A 10,038-nucleotide genomic window follows, 5' to 3' on the forward strand; every position below is an offset into this window, starting at 1 on the left:
TAATGTGTTGGGAGGAGGAAGGAGGCCTGCAGGAGAGCAGACTTGATTATTAAAGAAGGGAGCACAGGCCCTGAGTACAAATCCCTATCAGGTAGTGGTTTCACTGTGAGGTACAAACTTCATCCTCTATAAAATCCATCCCGTGCATACCTGGGCTCCAGTGCAGTCCCCAGTAAGCAATGTCTCACTCCATGAATTCCAGCAGAGGCAGGAGCACACATCACATCCCACTCAGGCTGAGGTACAGCCCAGAGGCTCAGCTGTGTGCCAGAAGACATTTATACCACATGCCAAGGCCTCCAAAGTCTTGTTGTTAACCTCAAATTAACCTCTTGCCTCTCCCACAGGTGGGAATAGCACTGGGTAGGTTCTCTTTTGTATACATCATTTTTTTCTTTGCTGGAAATCTCAGGTTTGAATTGTTCTGGAGCTCCAAGCTATCTGGCACATTTAATCATTGGCTATGCCACATGTGAGAGGATAATTCTGAAAAAGGCACCTGGGACCCAAATTCTGGTGATCAGTGTATTGTCTGTGTGGCCCACAGAAGAAAATGGTTTTGCTGCTCTCATTTAAACAGCAGTGAGCAGCAGAGCATAAGGAAAGGAAATGCAAGGTCTTAAATGAATCCAATTACTCATGCCATTAATTTAGATTTACTTGAGTAGATAGAGCATGCTAAATAAACAAAAATTGATTAGTTAGATCATGTTCATTTGAAATTTGACCATGAGTGGATGGATATTTATTTTCCAGTCTAATGGTAAAGGTTTGCCAATATGTTTCTGTGGTATTAAAAAGGAGGTCACTTGATTTTTTTCATCTAGGATTTGCAATTATTCCCAGGATCATTTTCATCTGCAAGCCTTTCTTCCTAGATAAGTGCTGTGCTGATGACAGGTGTAGGTGATGCTTTTTTGCATGTTTCAATCAAGCTAGACACTCTTACGAAAGACTGTGTGTGTGGAATGAACCCTGAGGTTTGCCTCTAGCACATGTGAAAATCAGCTACTGCCCACAGGAGCCAGCTCTGATTTTTACTCTTGAGGGAAAACAGCAAAATATGACTTGAAACCTGAATCAGTTACAGAACTATAGCACAGGGAGAATAGAGTCTGAATGGGCTTTGAAATGAAATCAAGCCAAGAAAGTGCTTGTGTAGCAGACATGCACGCTGAGGCAGCTGAAGAACAATATTTTATATTGACTACATCCCAGGCATTAGGAGCTGGGAGAAAAATGAATGTTTTTATTTAGAAACAAGGAATATTTCCCTAGCTCTCATTTCCTCTTGATAAATCACTGTTGTCCCTGTAACTCAAACATATCTGGAGGTGGGGACCTTTCTTTCCACCACACAAAAAAATAGATGCAACTTTACCCAAAACTTCCCTGTGAAGTCTTCTACCACAACCTTTTCCCTATGTTAAACTCAGCAAATATTATCTCCCCTCTGAATTGTTCTGGGTACTCAATCTCTGTCAAGAAAAGAGTGAGAAATAGTTTCTTCTGTGGCTTAAAAATCTTAATCTGAGCCCAGGTAAAATGATTATAATGTAATGTGCTTCTTAACCACATTGCTGTCGGCCAACGTTTCCTGTTCATTAATAAGATTCTGAGATGGTTCTCATGGATAAAAATGGAATTTAAAAAATAATTTATTATTTCCTTCACTGGAAACAGAGTTAGGAAGCAGGTATATGTAAAAATAGAATATTCATTTATGTTTGGGGGTGGGTCTACATAATCTTCTCTCCAGAGGGTACATCTTGATTTTCATCAGATATTGGTGAAATTTTGTGGGTGTTTGTTCTCTCCATGAATACTGTATTCAGTTCCAGTCAGCCTGGTTTTTGTACACTATATTTAAGATGGAAAGACCTTGATAATATTGAGATAAAGCCCAGTTCTCCCAGCCATGGAATATGTATAGACAGGGCAGAATATAAAAATAAGCTCTGTATTGTGAATTGCAGTAGCATTCTCCCTGTGGCTTGTAGAAAAATAACAAAGGTTTAGGTGGCAAAACTAGGCTGTTCCTTTGCAGTTTTTATTTGCTTATTTCATTTGGTGGTCATAATAGTTTTTCAACTCAGTTGGTTTTAACTTTTTCACTCTCCATGTCTCGTAGTGCCTGAGTCAGTCTTCCTTAAAGAATGCCCTTGTCAATGAAATGTTATCCTCTCCAATGTACTTTTAAAGAAATTAAAGTACTCTTTAGTTCCTACTTGGAAAACAAAATCAGATCTGGCAGTTTAGGATTATTGCAGTTGTGTCAGGTTGTATTTCAAGAAGACAGCTCTATGTGCAGTCTTCTAATTAAAATGAAAAGATACGATCAACTTATTAAATTAGCTTCCCATCTGGTAATTTTGCTGTTTAAAATAAATTTCTTTTGTGCTTAAAAAAAATCTGAAACCAGCATAACAAATGCTAAACTGATCTTAATACTGTCACTGCAACAAAAGTCTTCCAGAAGATGAGGGGAAAGCTGATAATCCTCACACAAAGTGTAGGAATAGAAGGGGGCCAGTAGTGAGGAAGGGCTGACAATGATGGATGTTTTACTGACTCCAGATCAGGTTTTATTGTAAGAATTTTCCCTGAAACTCACAGAATCCTCTGTGTATAAGGTGAATGACTCCTGCCCCTATTCTAAGTAACATGAGGTGGATTTAGAAATAGATGTATTTTATTATTGTATACCCCATGTGAATATTTGATATGCCAAAAAGGAGGGGAATTTCAGCTGAGTAGTGACTGTATTTCATGCAAAGCCACTCTCACAGCCCTCAGTTTGCTCCTGGTACCCTCCAGCAGTGCCAGCAGTGGCCCTTTGGCAGGGGAGCTGTGGGGTCAGGTTGTCAGGGCTGGCTCAGCTGCACTGCCATGTGTCCCCTCCAGACAGGGGTGTCAGGAATGTGGAATTTCCCTGCCAGCTGTGACTCTGCCAGCACTCAGCCTGGGCTCACATTTGCCCCTGCCAGGGTCAGCACCAACACCATGTGCTCCAAACCAATGTGTGCAGTTCTCCTCTCCTTCATGCCAGCACTAAGGGATGTGCTGAGAGCCACATCCCGAGAGCTGAGATGGCTCCAGCTGCTTTGGGACCAGCATCCACCCTGGAGTGCTGCTCCCCAGGGAGAACAGCAAGAGGAATTACTTCTCAGCAATTATTTCAAAGTGTTCTGATCCTTTTAACTGAGGGATTGTCTTACTTGGGGAAAAGAAACACAAAGAAAAAAACTCCAAGGAAACTCCATGCAGTGTAGCTACATGAGTTATCACTTAAAAACTCCTAAAACAAGGCTTAAGTTTGAATGCTCTTTAATTGAATTAATTCTTCTCCATTTTGTTTTTTTGCATCCATGGAAATTTGTGTGTATAGCTCAAAACAGATTTTTCCTCCTTTCTTTCTTTCTTTCTTTCTTTCTTTCTTTCTTTCTTTCTTTCTTTCTTTCTTTCTTTCTTTCTTTCTTTCTTTCTTTCTTTCTTTCTTTCTTTCTTTCTTTCTTTCTTTCTTTCTTTCTTTCTTTCTTTCTTTCTTTCTTTCTTCCTTCCTTCCTTCCTTCCTTCCTTCCTTCCTTCCTTCCTTCCTTCCTTCCTTCCTTCCTTCCTTCCTTCCTTCCTTCCTTCCTTCCTTCCTTCCTTTCTTCCTTTCTTCCTTTCTTCCTTTCTTCCTTTCTTCCTTTCTTCCTTTCTTCCTTTCTTCCTTTCTTTCTTTCATCTGGAAAATCACTTCCTAATGCCTTGCAGACTCCCCAGGACTATCCATGGCTTATCCAACAATGTTCTGGCCAACCAAGTTATTAATAAAGATCAGCTCTGTAGTCATTCATGCACATTTCCATTGCCAAAAGCTTCACAGCAGGAAAGAAAGATTTGACAAAATAAGGGTCCACAATCCTGAATGTTTTATGAATCAGAAGAACTTCTGGGAAAGTAAAACCTAACAGATAGCATCTGTACCTGGCAGCAGCAGCCTAGAATAGATTCAAGTCCTCCCAGGCTTATTGCTCATGACAGAGCCACACTCCTGAAGGTGCAGAGGCTGCAGGGTCTCAGGGAGGAAGGATTGGAACCCAGTGCACCAGGTCTGGGAAGCAGGGTGACAGGATGAAGACAGGTCCATCATCTCAATGTTCTCTCTTTTCTTGGCTTTCCACTGCCTGGAGCGGGTAAATGAGGACAAAAATTACAAAGGAACAGCTCCAGACAACCATCTGCTGGGAGAGAAAGGAATGCAACAGGAAGAATCACTCAGCTGGCTGTGAGGATAGCTGTGGGTCACAGTCCCTCCAAAGTGCTGCGCTCATCCCTGAGGATGGAGATGCTGGGACAGGGCAGAGTGCGGTGGGTGAGAGCAATCCCTGCTGGCAGCACAGCCAGGAGCTCTGCCCTGCTCCCTGCAGGCTTTCTCCTGTGCTCAGCTCTCAGCAAGGGGCAGGAGCACAAGCTACACCCGTGCAGTTTACACCAGGGATCGTGTTCCTTTCCCAAGAGGAAAACGCACAGGGATTTCTATGGCAGTTTAATGGCCCTTGGCTTAGCTGAGTGCCCTTGGCAAAGCCTTCAGTGTGTCAGAAGAGCTGTTGGGCTGTGTTAAGGGAGAGGTGATTTTACTTCAGCTTTCTGCTACACTCAGAACACGTTTTTTTCCCTGTCAGTGAGTGCCCCCATCCAGTCATAGAGTGCAGATTCAGAAGAATGTGTTTCCATCCAATAATGGGTCTAGGATAAAGACCTCATCAGTCTGACATCCAATTGGGATTCTGGCTCAGCAGTGATGAGGCAGTAACATTAATGCAGGATACTAAAGCAAGAAATAGATTTTTGGCCCTTAAATTGTTGTGTTCAGCTCCCTCCCCAGCAACCCTGTCTCCACAGGAATGGAAAAATAAAATCAGAGAGAAGAATTCTGTTAGCAGACAAGGCAAGAAATTCAATACAGATGACATTTGCTTTGCAAAGCAATAAAAAAAGCTCCATCTGTTTAACAGTTAGGTACTTTCAGATAGGATTTAGCACAAAACATTTAGAACATTTCCAAAACATTGCAATGTTAAATACTCAACCCACAGGACAGATGTGGGGTGGAGATGAGGAATTGGAGGCAGAGAGGTTGAACTGTGACAGAATTCCAATTAGGACTCTTGGCTTTTGGGCTTTTATCCCAAGAGCAGAATGTCCATCTGTTTTGTTGGGTAAGGCACCCAGCATGGCAAAGGGCAATCAGCATTTCAGCAGCAAACTGGGCATCTTTTAACCTGTATTCCCCAGCATGAGAGGAGTGGGACCTCAGGGAGGTGATCCCACATGAGCCATGGTGCCTCACACCTCCCCAGCTGTCAGGATTCCGTGGCTCCCAGGGCTGTGGACCATCTCCTGCTCCTGTCTCAGCAGTGCTGTGCATGACAGCTGATCTTTGCAGCCCTCGCCAAGACCCTCCTGAAATAACACTGATGTTCCTGTCTCTGCTGCTCATCCTTCCAAGTCACAAACACCAAAAATCTGGTTTTAAACAGGGAGCTCTTTTCTTACTGCAAGGGATTGTTCCTGTGTTTAGCATATCAGGGCCAGTCATCCCCACAGAAGTGCACATCTGCTTTCTGCTGAGATAACATGAGATCCCCAGCTCAGTCTCCTGCAGGAAATAATTCAATTGTTTGTAATTAGACTCAAAGAGCAGCAGCTCCCACTCTTCTGTAGGGGTCAGTGAGGTCCTAGGAAGGGTTACCAAGGAACCAGAGCAATTAGCATGTGGGCACCTAATCAGCTACTGCAAAATGGCCTGAAATACAAAGGACAATAAAGGCTTGGCTTTATTCTGTGCTATTTCTGACACAAACAAAAGCTTCAATTAATTTTGGAGCAATATGCAAAATACCTATCACTGTTTCATGGATATTCAGAAACAACAGCTGCTCTTTTTGTGGCTGTTTGCTGTTGAGACCTAACAGAGGTTAAAAGTTCATTGTTTCCATTATCCTCAATATATATGTATATATACATAGCAATTCACAGAGGTATGGTGAGGCTGGGTGCATCTATTGGCATTCTCTTCCTAGGAGGGGGGCCTGCCTGTGTGTATCTGCATGATGGAAAGATCTTGTTCATTAGCTCAGGATGCTCATATCATGTATATTCTATTAAGCACATATTGAATATGCATCTCATTTTCATTTCAATTAGGATCTGAGGGCTGATTTCATTCATGACTATTGATTCCTTACTGACCATTTGCATTTTATTCTGTTCATTATTATTTATAAGCTCTGTGGTCTCTGAGGAATTTAAACATCCCTCTCTCGTGATTGCCCCCAAGTGATGAATTACACCCTGTCCTTCAAAAACCAACACAACAAGCCCCATGCTCATCCTCTGCTCTTTCTATGTATTTATGGGGCTTCCTGTGCTTTGCTCTGGTGCCTTCTGTTGGGCTGGCAGCAGGTGATGCTCTGCATGGTGAACTCCATTTACTGCATGACATGCTGTGGAGTTTTCCAGTACAAAGAGATATTTCTCTGCTGGGAAATATTTCCCTGCCCTGTCAGGGCACCGGGTGGCCAGGAGCAGAGAACATGACAGCTGAATCACAGACACCTCCTCTCTTCAGAAAATCACTGCCGGCTTTTGTCCCTGACTCACGAACCGGGACAAGAAACACTTCACTCCCAAATCCTCTCCCTCCCCAAGGACTCCCTCCTGCCTGACATTTCACAGTGTCAGAGGATTAGTTAAATGTTCTGCCCCTGTTTTTATAGGAAGGATGTGTCCTTTTAGTCAAGGTACTGTGTTTTAAGTGTTTTAGGGAAAGGTTTTAGTTCAGTGCTTTGCACACACTGATGTGTGTGGCTGAATTTGCTGGTCCCTGAACTCCACGGGGGTGAGTGAAGAACTGGAGATTCTTCCTGACATGTGGAGGCTCCCCAATGCCTTTTGATGATTTGACAGGTACTGTCTGAGACCAAATTTGCACAATCCCTAGCTTGGAATGAACAGACATGAGACTTCAAAAGAGCCAGAATTGCAGTTTAAATTGAAAACAAGTTGTGTTTTCATTGGAAGAACTATGCAATAATTAATTGCTTACTTAAATGTAGGCTTAGATCTGAAAGGTCTTTTGAGAGATTTAAGAAAGTCTACACATTAAATCTGATAGGAACATATGCTCCTAGATTGTTTTGATCTATGCTAACAGAGCTGGAAGGACACAAAAGTGCAATAGAAGTAAAATACAAACTGAATTCTTCCAGACATAGAAGAGAGTGGTTTGCTTGATAGAGTTTTGATGCAAATGGATAAAAAGAGGAGAGAAAAAAGACAAAGGGCATTAATTTTTCTTTCAGCAAATTAACCCCTCTGCCCAGAGTTCAGGCTTTCACACACCCATCAGCTGAAGCAATGGCATCACACCACCAGACAGGAAGAAATGAAAGCCTGGCTATCAGGTCTGCCAGTGTTTCTCTCCACTCCCATGAGGATTCCTGTGTGATCATATCAAGGTGCAACAGAAGACACAAAGTCCCAAGACATTTCTCCAAAAAGTGGCATTAAGGGCAGGCTTAAGTGGGATGGATGTTATCTAGAGATTACATTCCTGAGTCTCCAGTGAGTGATTAATAATCACATCCTGGCTGCTCCTAAGGGGGATTAACAGGGCAGGAAAGAACTCAGTGCTGAGGATTCCCACACCAAAGCAGCTTCTCAGCCCACAGGCATACAGGATAGATGGATAGGAAAGAAGGGAGTAGGAATGTAACAAAGAGAGGAAATTAGGAGAGCTTTCACAGCTACTTAGCAGAACAGAAAGAACAAGATGTTGGCCAAACTTTTAATTTCTTACAGCAAAAGGTACATAAGGATATCTATACTTGTCAGGAGGGAGCAAGGGCTCCATGAGATGCCTCTGGTGTTGGCTCCTTCTGCATTAAATCAAGGAGAGTTAGTTTTTGCCCTTGTTCAAGCACATCCTGCTCTGAAATCCCAGCTAGTTTCTGGGTCATACCAGCAAAGAAATCCATCCTATTATTTGGATTTTCAGGCCCTTGTAAGCCAAGGCACCCAGCCTTAATTACGAACTCCTATCATAAAAGTTGCTTATTCTTGAAACTGTGGGTAGAGAGGATTTCTTTCCAAATAAATTATCAATTTAGCCTGTACAGAGCTGCATCTGAGAAGCTCACCTCTTTACTGACAGCTTCTGTTGGTAGATACATTTCCCTATTTCATTGTGAAAATAAAAGCCCATTTATAGCAACACACAAAAGTCCCTATTGACACCAGAGACTACTTTTGGTAGAAGTCAATTCTGTTATACATACCTCTTAAAAAAAAAAGAAAAAAGTTTTGTGATTCTTTTATATGTAAACTGGGTATTCCCTAATTTGTCTTGAAATAAATGCCATTAATTTGTCTTGAGATAAATGCCATTTATCTTCAATAAATGCTCTAATGCATCAGGGCTGATCAAAGGGCTCTTGTCCTTGCCTCTCCACTGAAGATGCCAAAGTGGTTCATGATTCCCAAAACCCTCTCAGCAGGGGTATTTCACTCCTTGGGTCTGTTACCAGCACCCTGCACAAAGGCAGAGCTGGGGGCTGCACGATGGAGATAAGACCCAGAATGAAGCACTCGCAGATGGCAGTTGCCGTAGATGGTACAAAGGATTCTTTAATTAAGTCTTCCCTTCCCCTTATTAAAATTCAGGAAAGATTACCAAGGAATTTGTACTGTATCTTGAAAACAAATCATAACAATTACAGCAGACTGCCCCAGGCTGGCTAGATTGTAGCTCATTATTCCACAAAGGCTTGATGAATGTGTAAATTTATAGAGAAGGCTCCTGCATGTCATCATTGCTGTGTGAAGACTTCCTGCTTGCTGTATCCAGTTTTAGAAGGAAGACCAGCTGGCTAGAGTCCCTTGAATTATTTGCTGTTGTTGTTGAATTTTTAAAATACATATAAATTATGTCTCACATTTACGGTTTTTCTCCAAGCTGTCAAACAGGGACTCATTTCTGCTCTTTTTGATGCCATCTAACTCAGTTAACTCTCTAGCCCCACATCCCTCAAATGTCACCAAAAACAATGGCTTTAAAATTCTAAATATGTGTTTTTTTAAATGCCACAGGCTTCCCCTTGAGGAAAAAGGAAACTTTACAGCATAATTGTTTTATACCTATGAGCTTAATTGCTTTACAGGGATAAAACAGGAGATTTGCATACGTGCACATCCGACAGGACAGTCTGTGCTTCCCCACTAATTGCTTAAATGCTGGGTCAAGTGGGGTGGGTGAATCACTCATTATATACATTTCCTCTTAAAAGGGGAGCTTTGAACAAAGATCAGGGCTAGATTTGATCCTCTACATCACACCCTTTGCATGTGTGATTCCATAGGGAAGACTGGAGCAATGGTGTGATTTATTGGCAAGGCTTATGGATTACAGTGCCACAAGGGACTGTCAAGATGATCTTAGCCAACTCCCCTGCAGAAACCAGACCAGAATATTTCTCTGAATTAGCATCTGGACGAAGATCAGATGCAGGAAAACATGTCCACTCGTAATTAAAATCTATCCATCAGTAGATAATCCACTAACAGCCCTGGGGAAATGAAGCAGGAACATCATTCTGGGACGTGCACCCACCCGAGCCAACATCCATGCCTGGTCCACCTCTGTGCTTTTTCTGTTCTCCTGATTTTATACCTGGGGCCTCAGGCTCCAGCAGTGCATAGGGAACTCCTTCACCATTCTCCTGGATATATTGCTATCATTGCAAGTTTAAAGTAATTTATATGAAACTGGTTCAGTATATGTTGGCGGCAGAAAAGAGGAAAATGTAGATTTTTGAAAGATAGTGCTTATGTGTTCTGTTTCCCAAATGCAGTGAAATGAATGTTCTTAGTCTGTCTCCTCCCTGGCTGTGGTGACTTCACCTTCTCTTGCAAGATTTTAAATGTTCAGATACATGCAAATCCTATTTGCAAAGAAAATACCAGGCACTTCCAGAGTGCCTGAGAACTCACAGC

Source organism: Molothrus aeneus, chromosome 13, assembly GCF_037042795.1.
Source record: "Molothrus aeneus isolate 106 chromosome 13, BPBGC_Maene_1.0, whole genome shotgun sequence".
NCBI classification, from domain to species: Eukaryota; Metazoa; Chordata; class Aves; order Passeriformes; family Icteridae; genus Molothrus; species Molothrus aeneus.